The following is an 18,251-nucleotide window of genomic DNA, read 5'->3' on the forward strand; positions in this document are numbered from 1 at the left end:
ACTTTTTTTTGCATGAAACTATGTCTTAAAACCATTCATATATCAATTCTCATGTGTTCATGCCAAGGACACAAGTGAGATATGGGTAATGACTTCTAAGAATTGATATCAAAGTGATAAGGTCTATTTATATCAAATGATTAATTAGAAGTTTGATTTTATATTCCAAAAACATTAATGTATCAATCAATATAAAATTATATGTTCATCAACATACATCAATTTCATGATATATAACTCAAAAAATTGTGATGTCCATAGTAAATCATAATGTGCTTCTAGATTTGGTGACATGAGTAATAAAAAGAGAATGATAATGAACATGTGACAATATTACAAAATGCTAAGAATGTAAAATTGATCCACAAAGTATTGATGATAATAAAATAAAATAAAATATAAATAAAGTGAAAGTAATGTGGGTTCATTTTAGATCTGTTAAAAACAAATAACCATCATATGAGTCCGACCATATTGAGATATTTAAAATATAACATCAGCCTTGTGCATAGGATTATAAATTATTAACATGAAAAACCATAGTGTGATGTTTAGATAATAAATTATCTATAATTGATGTGAGGAGCTCTAATCATTTTTGAAAGGTCTGGTGTGCATCCAAAATATACCCAACACTGTGTGCCTCTATTTATTAAATTTATTCAATTTGTTAACCTGATTGACTTATTATTTCCTTGAAAAATAACAAGGGCACACTACTACCATGTAAAACTTTAAAATATTACCAAGTCAAATAGGATTGTGACTAGGGCACAATATTTCCATGGAGGTTTTCCTTTGTGAACAAAACCAAAAATATGGGGAGTGGAAGGCCAACTATAGATCAAAAACCAAAAATATGGGGAGTGGAAGGCCAACTATAGATCAATGTAATAGAGGTACTTTGTCTCACAAAATGACTCATAACCTAAGAAGGGTGAAGGCTATGGCTATAAACATTTAATGTAATATAGACACTTTGTCTCACAAACTGACTCATAACCTGAGAAGGGTGAAGGATATGGCTATAAACACTTATTGATAAATTGAGGGTGACTGGGTTAAACCATGGTTAATCAAATCTTTCACACAAGTCACACCTTGTGTTAATGTTCAGATAAAGTTATGGTTTTCAGTTTCTTTAATGCTAAAATAGAGGGAAATAAAGTTGATTCTCTAAGCTTTGGTCATATTCCATGTGAACACGGATAACCTTTTTGAATATACAATAAATAATTAAACAAAAAAACCTTGAAGCACATATAACCTAAATTCTATTACAAAAGGAGCACAATGCGTGGACTAAAACATAAACCAATTTCATGTTTGAATTTCATTAATTAAAATTAAAATACTAATACTTGTGTTATGTTTCTAACCTTTGTCATTCATTTGTTGACCTATTAAATCAAACCTTAGGATCTCTTTTCTCTTTATTTTATTTTATTTATTTGGCATCATAAGAATTTGTATCTAAAAGCGTTGAAGAAAATGCTTTTTAATTTTATAAGCAATTCCAAGTATACTAATAAAATTTTGGTCTTAAATGATGCAAAAACATATTTCTTAGCAAATTTATTTTATATTTTTTTGGTTGAATTTCAATGGAAAATTAAAACATTGATCAAGTAAAATAATAAGTTGAGAAAAATTTGAAAAAAAAAATTAGTTTGACCAAATTTTAAATGAAGAAGTAGATGATTTAATGGATTGAAAATATATGATGAAACTTGTCTACCACTGGGTTTTTGGAGTTGATTCTACCATTGTTGCAAATTTTGTATCATTGTGATGGGGCTTGTTCCCACTTTTGGTGTTGAGAAGAAGACTGTAGTTTGATATTAATATTCTTATTTCCTTATGGAGGGTTAGATCTAGATTTAGGGAAATTAATGTAAAAAAGGGAATATATTTTTAGAGTTCATAAAGCAATAAGATGAAATTATAACCATTTTTCTCTTAAATATTTTGATGAATAAAAAAAATCAAACCAAAACCAAAAGAAAAATATAATGGTGTTTGTCTCACCTCAGTTTTACTCAATTAAGAAATCCAAGATGACTAAATCTCACTTTCTTTTTAAGTAATTCACAACTAAAAAACATACACTAGAAAAATAATTGGAAATGAGTTTCTATTTATTCTCTAATAATTGAAAATGAGCTAGAGAATCTTTCTTGATAAGAAACGAGGTGTCTAAACATAACCATAAAATTACCATGTTCTTTTACCAAACAAAGTGCTAAAGAAAGTAGTTTTTTTAATTAACTCCTAGCTTCCCCTTATCCAAACACATGAGAGCACATTAGTGGTTTGATTTAGTCAACCCAAGTGAAGTGATTCACTAAATGGTTAATTAAAAATAAAAAAGAGTCAAAAGTGGGTCAAATTTATTAAGTCATAATAAATACAATAGGTATATTTCACATATGTGAAAATAAAATACAAATGAAATCACTTTCTAAAAGAATCTTGATTTAGTGATGTTGACTTGGTTAAACACTTATGGAAAATTTTATAAAACCATGTGACAAATATAAACATGAGACACATTGTTTTCACATATACTTAATACACTAGCTCAATAATACATATACAAAAACCTTAAAATGTGAAATGAAGTCAAGAATAAGTGAGAAAATGCCTCATATACTAGATATCAATGGTACAATGTGGTGCAAATTTCATGTAGTATTATGAAGTAATATGTAACCACCCCTCCCAACATTTACCCTCTTTTACAAGCTCCCAGAGTAAATGTGAGCCTGATTGTTACTATGACATGACCCGACCTCCAACTTCTAGTTATGAAAGTGGGGCCTACAATCTGAAAACTTATTGATACACCTCAGAAAAATTACATCACCCAGAAGTTAGTCCACAACCTTTGATGACCAAATCCTAAGATGGAACTTTCTTTTTCACAAGCTTAACCCCTAACTGCATGTCCGATAAGGCAAGTGTGCAATTATGAGGCCCCAAACACACACAAAAGCTTGCTTCCATGTAGTTTTGACCTAAATCCTCCAGTTTTATGCATGTGGTTCCGAGATATGAGCCATTTTTTCAAGTTAGCCTCTAGACCACTACCTAGAACTACCTGTAACTTTCTTGAATCATAATTAAACTAATAAAAGTGCCAAACATTCAAAGTCAAAGAAAGAGCTTGACCCATATTTCCTAGAACATGATAGACATTTCATCAAACATATGGTAAAAATGTAAGCTATAGGTCATGAATGCATATCTAATCATAAATATCTGAACTTCATCTCAGAATCACCATGAAGGTCTAATTCCCTCTCAATTAGTTGCAACAACACTTGTTAGCCTATGCATTTCATCAACCCTCCAAATACTTATCAAACCATCAATAAGAGCCGTAGCTATAGCACTTCATAGAACCCTGATTATAAATAACATATAAACATAATATGAACAATGAAAAATCATCCATCAAATCAACCAAATAAAAAATACAAGTGATTATGGATCACAATAGGAAAATATCTCTTATTAACTTATGCAAAAGCCAACCAAGTTAGGGAATTTCACATACCACCCGACCATATATTGGGGTGAACCAAATCTTTCATTCATCCAATCACCCTCGTGCCATATTCCAAGCATGAATGTGGGATCTCACTGGATAAAAAAAGAAACCACGAAATCTAGAGGTTAAAGCACCTCCACCCTTAAGCTACTGTGATCTCACCTAAACTCACCTCAAGATCACAAAACTAAACCAACCTTGGATGCCTCAAAACAATTTCACCATGCCATGAAGAATTTTACTATATCTACCCACCTATCGACGGATTCCCGGAGATTTTCCATCTTCACCCCAACACTTGGTAATTTTCCTGAGATCACCTCACTAAGTTCCAAAACCGTCTAGAAATCCAAACATCAACTGAGAATGAATCCCACCACACTATCGTTATGCAGGAAATGACAAGACAAAATAGAAACCACTACCAAACTAGGAAAAACACATGCCAATGACACCAAATAAAAAAATGCATGGATCATGCATTCACACCTCAACTAGGAAATCATGCATGCAACCTGTTACCTGGAAAATCCTCATGTTGAAGATATTGGTATGACCTTCTCCTTCCTTCTCCTTCATTTCCTTCACTTTTCATTTTCTTTTCCTTCACTTTCCTTTCTCCAAATCCAAGTGAATGCCAAAATTCTCTAAGAATACTCTAAGTGCACAAGAGTGTATAAGAGAGAGAATGAAAGGAAAGAGCCAAAATGAACTGACAAAAACTAATCCAGCAAAAGATGTGAACTGATTCTCTGATGCCTTTTTATTATTGATGTCTCTTTTTTCCTTCATTTTCCGCCATTTTTTCCTGAATTTCATTAGCATGCAAATTTGTGTCCCTTCACCTTCCATTTCTCTTAGTTTCCTTTATTTTCATAAATAAATGCCAATTATTGGCTCAATTCCTTCAATTTCCATAGCCATAAATAAATCAAAAGTGATTCCCACTGTAGTGTTTTTCCCAACATTCAGCTTGGAATACGTGCGTGATGACGTTGGTCTTATTTTTCATTTTTTATCCTTTATTACATGAAACAAGAACCCAAGGTTAATACAAACCCCTGCCCCCTAGGGGAACACTATCCTTGGTGTTATTTGACACCTATAACCAACAAAGGAATGAAAACAAAACATACTTCGTATGGATCTTTATAATATAGATTGATGTAATATTTACAATGACATCCTCCTAAAAAGAAAACAAACATATCTTTTATTGGAGCTTTATAACACAACTCATTGCAGTATTTATAACCATACCTATACATAAAAATCATTTGCTTGAACCTGTTAGAGTGTTATGCTATATTAATCAAAGACGGGGTTATTCTTTTCATCATTTTGGTCAATTCATACAATGTTGTTATGATCTCATAGAGATCAAGTCCTTGGTTTTTGTGAAGAGTTTGAGATCAAAGTTTTGGAACTCTTCTTATGTATGGAGGTTCAAAGAAGGTACTTGAGATTTTCAACATCATCCATCAACCATCTTACCCAGCAAAAGACTTCAACACTTGGCCAAACCCATGCAAGTGAAGTTTCGTTGTACTTAGTCATTGCATTTTTTCTGTAGGTGATGATTTTCAAGAATGGAGGTTTGTAGTTTGAACAAATGTCTTCTAATAGGTATCTGATGTTTTATAGGTTGTCTTCCACCTATATAACACATTCAGAAATCCAAGAGATGGTCAAAAGTATGAGAATGGTGAATTCGTTGCATTTTTTCTACACTTTATTTTCATCATCCAAGCACTCAATATCCTTCTCATAACAATCTACCTTGGTCCTGTGAGTAAACCATCAATCCATACCCAAAATCATGCTATATGAACCCAATGGAATTACATTTAGACGTGTTGATGTAGGCATATCATTCAACTCAAATGCAAAAAATCCCACCCAATTATGAACTATTTTCTTGGTCCTTATAGCCAACTACACCAACTAATAATCTGCATGCACTTATTTATTCAAGACACACTTATCCACCAGGTCAAGACTAACATAACTATATTTAGATCCAGGATAAAAAAATGGAAACAAATCAATCACACAGCTTACCTTCCATTTCAATAATGGATGTCAGATGATCCACTTTCCTATTATAAAGTGATGCATATATTAGAGGAATGTTATGACAAACATCTCCAACTATTTGTGCCTCATGAGCACTATAGATCTGAGGTCTTCAACCCTTATACAATGGAAAATCCTTCTTACGATGATATTTACCAAAAATATAACACTACAATGATTCTTTTCAACTGCCTTTATTTTACTAACACTCTATGCAAAGACTCATGTCCTTTCTCATCTGCATTAAGCTTCTTGTAAGGAGGCACATTTTCTTTCTCACCTCAATCCTGAGGTCTTCCTCACATTAGAGGCCATTTTTTTTTAGCCTTCTCATTCCCTTTCCATTCACGCTTAGTACCAGACTTATGCTTCGATTGCTCATAACAATTCTTTGATTTATCGATGGCTTCCTCCAATGACAGAGGCTCATCATACTCAATCCAATCCTTTAACGATAAAGGAAATCCAATGATGAACCTTTGAACCTTCATCTTTGCATCCTTTAGGTAAGGCACAAACCTCAACGAATCCAGAAACTTAGTTGTCTCCTCTTCATCTGTCATAGAATCCATCTTCAACTCATAGAATTCCTTAGCCTTTCCATCATAATATCTCTCGGACAAGTACTTCTTTATGAAGACTCTTTTAAACTCATGCAAACTCAATGCTTCTATCTTGATTCCTCTTACACACTTCACATCTTCCCACTAGATATTTTCTTTCCCTTCGAGATTGAAATAGCTATCCTAGATTTCATATTCTCTGTATAATCATGTAATTTAAAGAAATTCTCCATCCCAAGCAACCATGCTTATACATCTTTCAGTTTCTTCATCTCTCCGTCAAATGTAGGAGGCTTGAATTTCTTGAACTCATTTGGCAAGTACTCCTTCTCACTCCTCCTATAAGGATGATGGCGTTGATGGCAATGATGTATCTCTAAACTAGAAATAAAATAGAACCCATAAGCATGGTCTCTCCTTTTAGGTGTATCCAACCATCTACCAACTCTGACTATGTCATCTCTGTACTACCTGTATCTTGATCGAGACTAGCTACCATATGCCCCATTAGTCCTTTTATCTTATCCATGAATGGTCTGTGGCTATCTCTATCTCTACAAATATGATAAGCTTTGAAGGATCATTGCATTAACTTCGAATTATTTTTCTTGAGCTCTGGCAAGCCTTTCTTGTGACTCAATTATCTTGTCATTATCTTCCTTGCAACTTCTATCTTTGCCTTCAAACTTCTAAGTGTATCTGCTATATCAGGAGAGTTTTCATCTCCTTGCTATTTAGTTTATTATGTGAGTTTTAATCCACCATTTTTCTCGTCATCTTTGATATTATTCTTATTGCAAACATACCATTGTAGATAAACCAAATATAAAAATAATCAAAATCATACCTTAGTGAAGTTCAAGGGAGACTATCTCGTATGCACAAACTAGTCCATATTATAATGATATATATGTACAAGATGATGTCATTATATATCCTATTTCATCATATATATATATATATATATATAGATGATGATGAAATAGGATATATAATGACACCATCCTATCAACATCTCACATCATGCATGATAACTCAACTGTAACATTGACTATATACATGACAAGAATAGCCACTGCAATGCATGCATAAAACTGGAATGCATGCATAACAATCACATATAACACATCCAGTCCAAGTGTTTGAGCCTAGAAGCTCTGATACCAATCTATAACCAACCCTTCCAACATTTACTTGCTTTTACAAGCTATTAGGGTAAATGTGAGTCTGAGTGTTACTATGACATAACCCAACCTCCAAGTTACAGTTATGGAAGTGGGGCTTACTATCAAAAATATTATTGATACCCCTTATGAATACTAGATCACCCAAAATTTGGACCACAACCTTTAATGATCAGATCCTAAGTTAGAATTTCCTTTTAACAAGCCTAACCCACAATTGCATGCACAACAAGGTGAGAGTGCAATTATGAGGCCTCAATCACATGCATAAGCCTACTTGCATGTAGTTATGACCTAAATAATTTAGTTATGTGCATGTGGTTTTGAGATCTAAGCCACGTTTTCAGTCTATCCTTCAGACCACTGCCCAAAACTGTCTGTAACTTTCCATATTCATAATTAAAGTGATAACGATGCCAAACATTCAAAATTGAAGGAAGAGCTTAAACTAGACTACCTAGAACATGATACCCATTTTGTTAAACACATGGTAAATATGTAAGCTACAAGTCATGAATGGATATCTGATCATAAATATTTGAACTTCATCTGAGAATCATCAAGAAGTTCTAATTCCCTCTCATGTAGCCGCAACAACACTTATTAGCCCATGAATTCATCAACCATTCAAATACTTATCAAATCATGAATAAGACCCATAACTAAAGCACATCATAGAACCATGCTTATAACTAGCATATAACCTAAACATTAACCATGAAATTTCAGCCATCAAATCAACACAATAATAAGTACAAGTGTGAATGTATCACAATAAGACCGAAAATATTATTGACTTATTCAAAATCCAACCAAGCCAGGGACTTCCACATACCACCCGACCATAGATTTCGTTGAACCAAATATTTATTTCATCCAATAACCCTTGTGCCATATTCCAAACATGAATGTGGGATCTCATGTGATAAACCAAGACATAAACACCAAGAAATATAGAGGTTAAACCATCTCCACCCTTAAGCTACCTTGATCTCATCTAAATCAACCTCGAGATAACAAAACCAAACCAAGCTTGGATTCGTCCAAATTTATTCACCATACCTTGAGGAATTTTCCTGTCTCCACCCACCTATCAAGGGCTTACTAAATAAAACCATCTCCACCCCTAACCCTCGTGAATTTTCCTAAGACCACATTACCTGGTTCCAAAACCTTCTAGCAAAACCATCTCCACCCCCAACCCTTGGGAATTTTCCTGAGACCACCTCACTCGGTTCCAAAACCTTTCAGAAATAAAAGGCTCAATTGAGAATGAATCCCATCATACCATGGCTATATAGAAAATGGAAGGAAAGGCTAAAACCACTGTCAAACCAGGGAAAAATCATGCCAATGACAACAAATAAGCCAAATAAACAAATACATGTACCATGCATTCACACCTCACCTAGGAAATCAGAAATGCAACATGTTACATGAAAAATCCTCCTTCTGAAGCTATTGATCTAACATTCTCCTTGCTTCCCTTAAATTTTCCTTTTCTTTCCTTTCTCCAAATCCAAGTGAATGCCAAAATTCTCCAATAATATTCTAAGAGTGCAAGAGTGTATACAAGAGAGAATGAAAGGAGAGAGCCAAACTAAACTGGCAAAATATAAACTAACAAAAGATGTGAATTGATTCTATGATTCCTTTTTATTATTAGTGTCTCCTTTTTCTTCATTTTCATTCATTTTTCCTTTAATTTCCTTAACATGGAACTTTATGTCCCTTCAAATTCCTTTTCTCATATTTTCCTTTATTTTCATAAATAAATTCCAATGATTGCCTCTTTTCCTTTGCCAATTTCAATACCCATAAATAAACCAAAAGTGATTCCCACTATATTGTTTTTTCCAACATTCAATTTGGAATATGTGTCCCATGACCTTGGTCTTATTTTTCCTTTATTATCCTTTATTACATGAAACTTTAACCTGGGGTTGTTACATAATATGGACAACCTGATGATGTCCTGGATCTCAAGGTAGTGTGTATGAACTTCTATGCATATCATTCCAACCTATGATCATTAATAAAACTTCAAGTAGGATATAAGGAATTTAAACACAAATAATCTAATTTAGAAAAAATAACATGATCTAGTCTTATCATCTTATCTAGAAAAACCATGGAGGTACAAGTTCATCCCATTTACATGTGTCTTTGGGGTATCACATAAGGTATATTTATAAATTTTTTATTTGAGCATAGGTAAGGAGGATGTAATTTGTTGAAAGGGGCTATAGAACTTATAAAATAACTTTAAAAGTCACAAAGTAGTATCAACTAGGTTTCTGGTCCAATTAGTCTTTTTTCGATTAGGAATCTTCATATAATTTATCCAAACCTTTGAGAGGGATTTTTAATTCAACATTTTACTTAAACACCATCTTCTTATCCTTCATATTAATTTTTCATTTATTTTTTTATTCCTTTTTTATTTTGAAAAGAATTCAACTCTAGGTCTTTAAGGGTGGACATTTTATTGAAGTCATATACTTTTTTCCTTTTGTTTTTTTCTTCTCTCATTATCTCTCAACCCATTATTTTGGGTTGATTTGACTGAGGTTTGCATGATTCTTACCTTTCTCTATTCATAATTTTATAATGAAATTTTACAAGCTAATCATAATTTTGGAAATGTAATTGTAGATGGATGAAATGGAAATGCAAAGGGAATTACGGGAAGTGTTAATCACAAAGGTAGTATGGTTATGATATGTACCTTGATACTTGGTAGTACCTAGTAGACTAGGCCAAGACACACTTGTTTAAAAAGAAAATTCTTCCTTATGGTTACATGAGACAAGAAGGTAAGGATTTTACTTGGACATAGATAATACATGTTCATATTTATGCCACGACACACTTTACAAATAATTTAGAAATATCAACACCAATCTAGGCTAGGAGAAAACACATGAATCATAATAATTGGAAAAAATAGTCATAGAGTAATTTCTGCTAGTACATACTAATTTAAATATCTAAGGAATAGGAATTTACATACAACTACATAATGAGTATGAAGCATGTTGTAGCATTTTTTGGTTTTGGTAAGTTATAATCAATTAGCAAAAAAATGAAAATATTTTTCAAAAAATGTTAAGCTAGCATATGGACAAAAAGAATATTGAATAAAAAATGTTTGGAAATATCTTGATAACATGTCCATATCAAAGAAAATGTTAGAATAGATGCCCTAAAAAATGAAGGAAAAAATAAAATGTTAGGTTAGAGAGAAAAGCAAAAAAGCAATAAACTCTAAAAGTGTGCAAGTCCAAGTGCCACTACTTTTACTTTATTATGAAAAATAATGGTTTTGTGTAGCTTGTCATAAATGCCATAACCCATGATAGTCAAATAGTTTAATCTTGACTAATTCATGCTTTAAATTTCATGTTTATAGTTAGAGAATAAAGATCTAGCCAAACTGTTTAATCTTGGTAGATCAGTAGTTAGGTAGAGAATAATAAGGAGCTCATCATTTTAATCTGAGCCCTTGGATGTTATAAGGTTAGAATTAGATAGCTTTCTTTTCAAAAGAAAAATGAAATAAAGGGTCTGCTAGCTTAAATGCACCCAATTAAGTGAATAGAAAATGTTAGGGTAAGAAAATGGGTAGGTAGAAGAAAGGTTGCAAAAGTACAAAGTTAATTGAGGCATAAACATATTTATCATGCTTGACCATGTGTTTCAGTGTGCAGGAGTAGTTATGAAAGTGAAAATATGTTCACAAGTTGATTTGGTTAACTTCCCCTCATTTCATTTCATCCCTCCACTACATCCTTACTAATTTCCTCATCATCCCATCATTTCTTAATCAAACACCTTTTCCCTTCATTTTCACCCTTTCCCTAGAAAATTACCCTCCAAACTCATTCTCCTACCCAAAAACCCCTTTTCCCTTTGAAAAAATCATTTTCCCCTCGTAAATTCCCTAAAACCCATAAAAAACCCTTTACCCCAAGTATAAATTCCCCCCTTTGCTTTATCTAATTAAACTCTGCCAATATACTTGTTTAACTCATATCTGCTATGTTTTAACCCCGATCCCACCATATTAAACCCATCACATTATACTTATAAAACCCCACTTAGTCATTAAATAATTACAAATCCTTGTAAGTATTCCTTGGGGCCGCTAATCTCCGTGCATCTTGACAACGTGATAGTCGTCTGATTACCTACTCCCAAACCTAATGATCCACATCCATACCGCATGCTCCCGATCTCCAATCTTTAAAGGCATGAGAGCACGCGGAATTCGTGGTTTTTCTCGAGCCCCTTGTGGTTACATGTCATTCCCACGTTAACTTGCATGCCATCGGACAAAAACTACCGCACGGCCAAAAGTGGTGTAGTGAGCCCTTGAAACTGCTCCTCACATATGGTAAAAACATCCACTGTTCACTTTGCGCCAAATTTTAAAAAGTTAAAATTTTACTCGTTTAAATGCGAAAACCCTCACTTTCGCTCTTTTCGTCCGTTTACATAATAAAACCTTTATAACCCTCTTGTGCCACCCTAAGCCTCTGCAACCAATTTAACCACTGTTTACCTCTAGAAAACACTCTGGAATCCATCCACAGACCTTTCAACTTAAATGAAGCCATTATGGCCCTCCCTGTCAACCTGTGTTTTTCTTAATAAATTGTTATATTTTGCAGGTGATTAGCAGAAGACCAGGAGACCTGGACAAACAATTTTTATACTAGTCAAAAAACCTGTTTATTCCAGATTCTCGAGAAATGAATTCAAATGATTTTCCTGTACAAATAGAAACTAGTTTTAAAACAAAAAACAAAGCAAAAGGAAACTTTTACACAGTAAATGTTAAAACAGACAATTTACACAGTAAAAGTTAAAATAGAGGAGGCAGATAAAGAAATACAGATGAAAGACAAAATGGTGAAAGTGTATCAAATGAAAGGTCATAAGTAAATATGACTTCCAGCATGAAGATCAAATGGAGAAGCAACTTAAAGGGCAAAAGATCAAAGACCAAAGCCAACAGAACCTAAATAACATGGACAACAAGAAGCAATTCAATAGCTGTCTCTATCTTCTTACATGAAGATAGTTCCTTTCTCTAGAATAAATCCTTAAACAGTTTAGGATATTTTCTTAGTTCTACTATTGTATAAATAACTCCCTTCTCAAGTTATTATGGGTTCATTGTTCACCACTGGACTAGGTTGACCATTGAAAGCGAGTTCACCCTTGAAGAAGCATTTGTAAACATTTGATGTACTTAGCTTTTCTGGACCCTTAATACAAAGCAGAGGATTCTGAATTCAGTTTTACACAGTTTGCATTTCCTGTAAGTTTTTCCAGTAACACATTAAGTTTTTCTTCATGTTCTTATGTCTTACAAAGATACCTAGCTAGGAATAATTGTGTCTCAATCTATTCCTATAAGATTTTGAAGTGATAATCATTAAAGAGAATGGATTAATGAATTGTCTCTTTAATTAGTTCCCTCTGAATCAATAAATCATTAACATCTTGTTGTAAGCATAAGCATATTCTCTTGAACCTTCTGAACATCGGTCAGAGGTTTTCATACTTATGATTGTTTAATTTTCTACCTGAAAACTGTAATAAGCATATTATTTTTGTTTCTTCTCACCACAACTCAAACTTTATCACTATATGAATTTTTATAGCAACTCTCTACTTTGGGATTAATATTATTAAAAAGGTTAGGCATTATAGTGTTACATCTTTTTTATTCATTGGTCTTCCAAATTAAAACAAAAACCCCCCAAAACAGTTATCTTAGATGCTTTGGAATTGATAGATGACCAATATTATCTCAGAGGTATTGGTGTCGTTGTCGGGTATTTGAATTCCATTAAGTTTTCCTGGGACAACGATTTTCATTCTATTCCTTTAAGGTGATTAACGGTCTAGAAAGTTAAAATATTTCACCTGGTGACTCCACTAGCCCAACCTAGCTCCTTTTAAGCACACTAGATCTCATTCAAAATCTGACTTAGTTAATCCTCTGTTAGATCCTGAAAAGCTTCTGAGAAAAAGCAAGTTCTAAAGGGAGACAAAAACCATATTCTTCTTCCTTGCAGTTTGAAGAGTTAGTATCATTTGATCCTTTTAGTAATATTCCATCTGATCCTGATTTGACATAAATACCTCCTAGGGTTTCTGAACTATTAGATAGGGGAGTTGATTTAGATTTATCTTTCCTCATTCATTCATTTGAAAAGGATCCAGAAACCCCTATACCACCAGGCTCACCTAAAACTGAGTCTGACTTGGGTGTTCATTTACCTAAATACAAACCCACAGATTTCTTATCCCCTACCACTTATTCATTTCCTTCCACTTCTGAACGACTTGAAGCTTCTACTTTTGAACAACCTGAAGAGACCATCACTATATATTCAAATCCACTCTTTGAACTAAAAGAGGGTATTCTTTCACATGTCCCAAAGTTAGTTCTTAATACTCCTTTAAAGTCATTCAAGAGATCCCCTCCTTTTTCACCTCCACATAGTCACACAGCCCCTCAATCACCTTCTTCTTCCTCTTTTTCATCTTCTTCTTTTTCATCATCTTCTTCTTCTTCATCCACAAAAACACCTCATACACCACCTTCTACTATGGCATTCCAACCTATTGTACAGGCTAGATATGCAGCTTTCGTCTTACCTACTAACCTCGATGCATTCCCAGCTAGATACTTGAAATACTTTCCCAAGTATAATGGAGGAACTGGTCCCACTACTGAGGACCATCTTCAAGATTTTATAGAATTTGCAGACAACATGAATATTGAACAAGAAAATGTCTACATGAGTTTGTTTCTATAGTCACTTGAAGGAAATGTAAGAATCTAGTTTAGGAAGTTACTTGTGAATTCAATTAGAAATTGGGAAGAGCTTACAAACATATTTAAAAATCAATGGGGTTAAAAGAAAGATCCTCTTTACTTTCTGATTGAATTTGAAGAACTTAAAAGAAACTTTGGTGAACTTGTATCATATTTTATCAAAAGGTTCAATAGACTTTATCATAAGATGCCCCCTAATTGTAAACCCCCTGTAGCAGCAACTAAGTCTAGGTTTTCTAAAACCTTTAACGATGATTTTGTTGTAATGCTAAGAGAGAGAACTTTAAGAACTCTTGAAGATATGCAAACAAATGCTATAGAGGTGGAAGCAAATATGGCTACTTTGAATTCCTTGAAAACTAAAGAGGAAAAGGCCCAAAGAAAACTCAAATCTATTCAAGAAGCCTCTAGTTCCTCTATTCTTCTAAGACTAAAACTGAAGATTCTAAAAAAGATGAAATAACTTCTCTTCTTAGAAACCTATCTAATAGAATTTCCAATATTGAGACTCAACCTAGGAAAATTAAACAAATGGTTACTAGACCCCAAAACCAAAACCAAGATCAGTATAGAAGGAATCCACAATTACAAATTCTTTAGAGACCTAGTAATGATCAACAGGTTCCCACTCCTTTACTGATAGATGACCAGAAACCTGATGAAAATACTATGATTATTACTGAAGATATCAATAAAGTGGATACTTATTCTAATCAAATAGTTATGATTCCTCTCTCACAACAAAATAAGGTTCAAGAAGATCAAGAATCCTCACAGGTGTCTAAATACCATGCCCTCTCTGAATTTTTAATTGCAGAGTTGAACAAGAGATACGACCTTAGGCCTAGACCTTGCCTGGAAGACCTCCTAAGGAGACTCCAATAATTGAACCTCGTACCAAAGCTATTGAAACTCAAACAACTATTATTCGACCATTAAATCAGTCAACTGATACTGCTCAAAATGATAAAAATGCTTTGACTACATTTAATGTTGAAAAAGAGTTAGAAAGAGTTAAAATCCTAATTCCACTTTCAGAACTTTCCAAAAACCCTGGGTATAAAAATCAAGTCTCCAAATGGATACAAAACACCTCGGTTGATGCTAAAAGTGATATCATTAGTCTGCAAGATGAAAACTAGCAGTTGTCTTTGGTCCTAGCTTAGATATGATAGATGAAATAGTGCCTCCTTTCTATGTAACTCTTAAGAGAAATGATTCCATGTTATATAATTGTATTCTTGATTCTGGAGCATCACATAATCTCATGCCAAAAACTATCATGGAACATTTGAAACCTGACATAACTAGATTCTATCATGACTTGTACACCTTTGATTCTAAAATGGTAACCTGTCTAGGATTGATTAAGGATTTAGTAGTCACCCTTTTCCAAATTCCATTGAAAAGTGTAGTGCTTGATATAGTTGTCATGGATATCCCTCCCAAATTTGGAATGCTCCTTCCTAGGTCTTGCTGTGCCAAATTAGGGGGAACTCTTGAGATGGATATTTCTTATGCCATTATTCCAGTTTATGGGGGAGAACAAATAAGGTTATATAGAGAAGTAATATTTGTGCACACTGTTTGCAAAACTAACCAGCCAAGGAACCATCCCATTTATGCAATTGATCAGGATTTTGGTTTCTTTCAACTCTCTTCAAACCAAAAACATGAAACTCAAGCTAAAATAGAAGATGTAATTGAAAGCCCTGTACCAAATCAAACTGATGTATGGAAATTAGATTTTGATGGTTCTTGTATAAAACATCGGGTAGGAGTTGGGGTAGTTTTAATTTCACTAGAAAAAGAAAATATCACCCAATCATGTAAACTTGACTTTGAAGTTACAAATAATGTGGTTGAATATGAAGCTTTCCTTTTAGGACTACAATTAGCCAAAAGCTTAAAAGTTCAAAACTTAAGTGTTTTTACTGATTCAGAACTTATTGTCAAACAAGTGGGAAATATTTTCCAGACTGAGCATCCTAGACTTAGGTCTTATTGAAATGAAGTTTTGGATTCAATTAAAAACTTCTTTGATGCTTTTAATTTGACTTATATTCTAAGAAATCAGAATATTCATGCAGATGCCTAATATGTTTTTGCTAGTTCATTTAAAATTCCTAATCAGACCAATGTACTCTATCAAATACAAGTCAAGTATAGACCATCCACCCTAGACAATCTAAAACACTAGTAGATATTTGAAGATGATGAACATTTGAAATATTTTCTGCAGGTTATAGATGACTTTTTAGTTCTACAAATTGATGAAGATAGAACATAAATAGATGAAAATACAGATGGAAATTATACTTCAAATTTCAATGCAAAAATTGTTGATCATGAAATTATTTAATTGTCTAACAATTTTATTCCCAAAGGCCTCATTCCTTTAGAAAAAATGTTTGATCAAAATGATGTGCAATTTCTTCACAAGATGATATAGAAGAAATCAATATTGGAACAAATGATGATATTAAAAATATTAAAATATGTGCATCTCTAGATCCTGAGATCAAAGCTCAATATCTTAAGTTACTTCAAACTTATAAGGATGTTTTTGCATGGACCTATGCTGATCTAAAAACATATGATACTTCATTAATACAACATAAGATTCCTTTACATCTAGAAGCAGTTCCTTATCAACAGAAACTTAGGAGGATCAATCCAACTCTTCTACCAATTGTAGAAAAGGAAATTAAGAAAATTCTAGATGTTGAGATCATTCCCCCTCTTAGATATTCTATTTGGGTTGCAAATCTAGTTCCTGTTAGAAAGAAGAATGGAGAAATTAGACTCTGTGTGGACTTTAGAAATTTGACAAAGCATCATTAAAAGATAACTATCCTTTACCCAAAATTGATCAGTTACATCAAATGGTTTCAGGAGCACAAAGACTTTCTATGCTTAATGGTTTTTCAGGCTATAATCAGGTAAATGTTGATTCAACAGACAAAGAGAAGACAACCTTTACTACACCCTGGGGTACATTCATGTATGCTAGGATGCCATTTGGCTTGACCAATTCTGAAGAAATGTTTCAGAGAACTATGGATGTAGATTTTGTGGGTCAGATAAATAACTTTGTGGTCATTTATCTTGATGACATAACTATTTTTTCTAAATTTGATCAGAAACATCCAAAGCACTTGATGAAGGTTTTTGACAAGTGTAGAAAATTTAGAATATCATTGAATCCTAAAAAGTCTCTATTTGGTATCAAAGAAGGTAAAATGCTGGGCCATATAATTTCAAAAAAAGGAGTATTGATTGATCGCAAGTGTGTTTCTGCCATTGAAACATTGACCTTACCTAGAAACAAGAAGGAGATTCAAGCTTTTCTAGGCAAGATTATTTTTTAAGGAGATTCATCTCAAATTATGCTGAAATTGTAAAAGATATAACTGACATGCTATGAAAGGATCACGAAGCTAAATGGACTATCTCTTCCATGCATGCCTTTGATAAGATCAAGAAAGCTATCTCTGAAGCTCCCACCTTGGCTAGCTCTGATTACACTAAACCATTAAGTATCTTTTCCCTTGCCTCAGAAACAACTCTTGTTGTTGTTCTACTACAAAAGAATGAATATTCCCATGACCAACCCATAGCATTTTTCAGTAAGGTTATGAGATATGTCGAGCTTAAGTATGACATAATTGAGAAGCAAGCCTATGCCCTTATTCAAACCCATGGCCTTATTCAAGCCCTGAAATCTTTCAGGATGTATGTCCTACATTCTCCTATTACTGCTTATGTTCCTAACAGTGTTCTGAAAATTGTTTTAACCCAACCAAACATTTGATGGAAAGAGAGGTAGATGGATCACTCAAATTCTGGAGTTTGATCTAATTATAAAAACTACAAAGCTAGTAAAAGGCCAAGGATTAGCTAAGCTTCTAACTGAATCCAAATGTAAAGTGCTCGAAATTAATTCTATTTTAGATATACAAGGGAAGAATCCAAAAGAACCTTCTCAAACCTAACATAATAAGAATCCACAAGAACCT

The sequence above is a fragment of the Pinus tabuliformis genome, chromosome 5_2 (assembly GCF_031772625.1).
Source record: "Pinus tabuliformis cultivar Carrire ecotype Pingquan chromosome 5_2, CPIR1, whole genome shotgun sequence".
NCBI classification, from domain to species: domain Eukaryota; kingdom Viridiplantae; phylum Streptophyta; class Pinopsida; order Pinales; family Pinaceae; genus Pinus; species Pinus tabuliformis.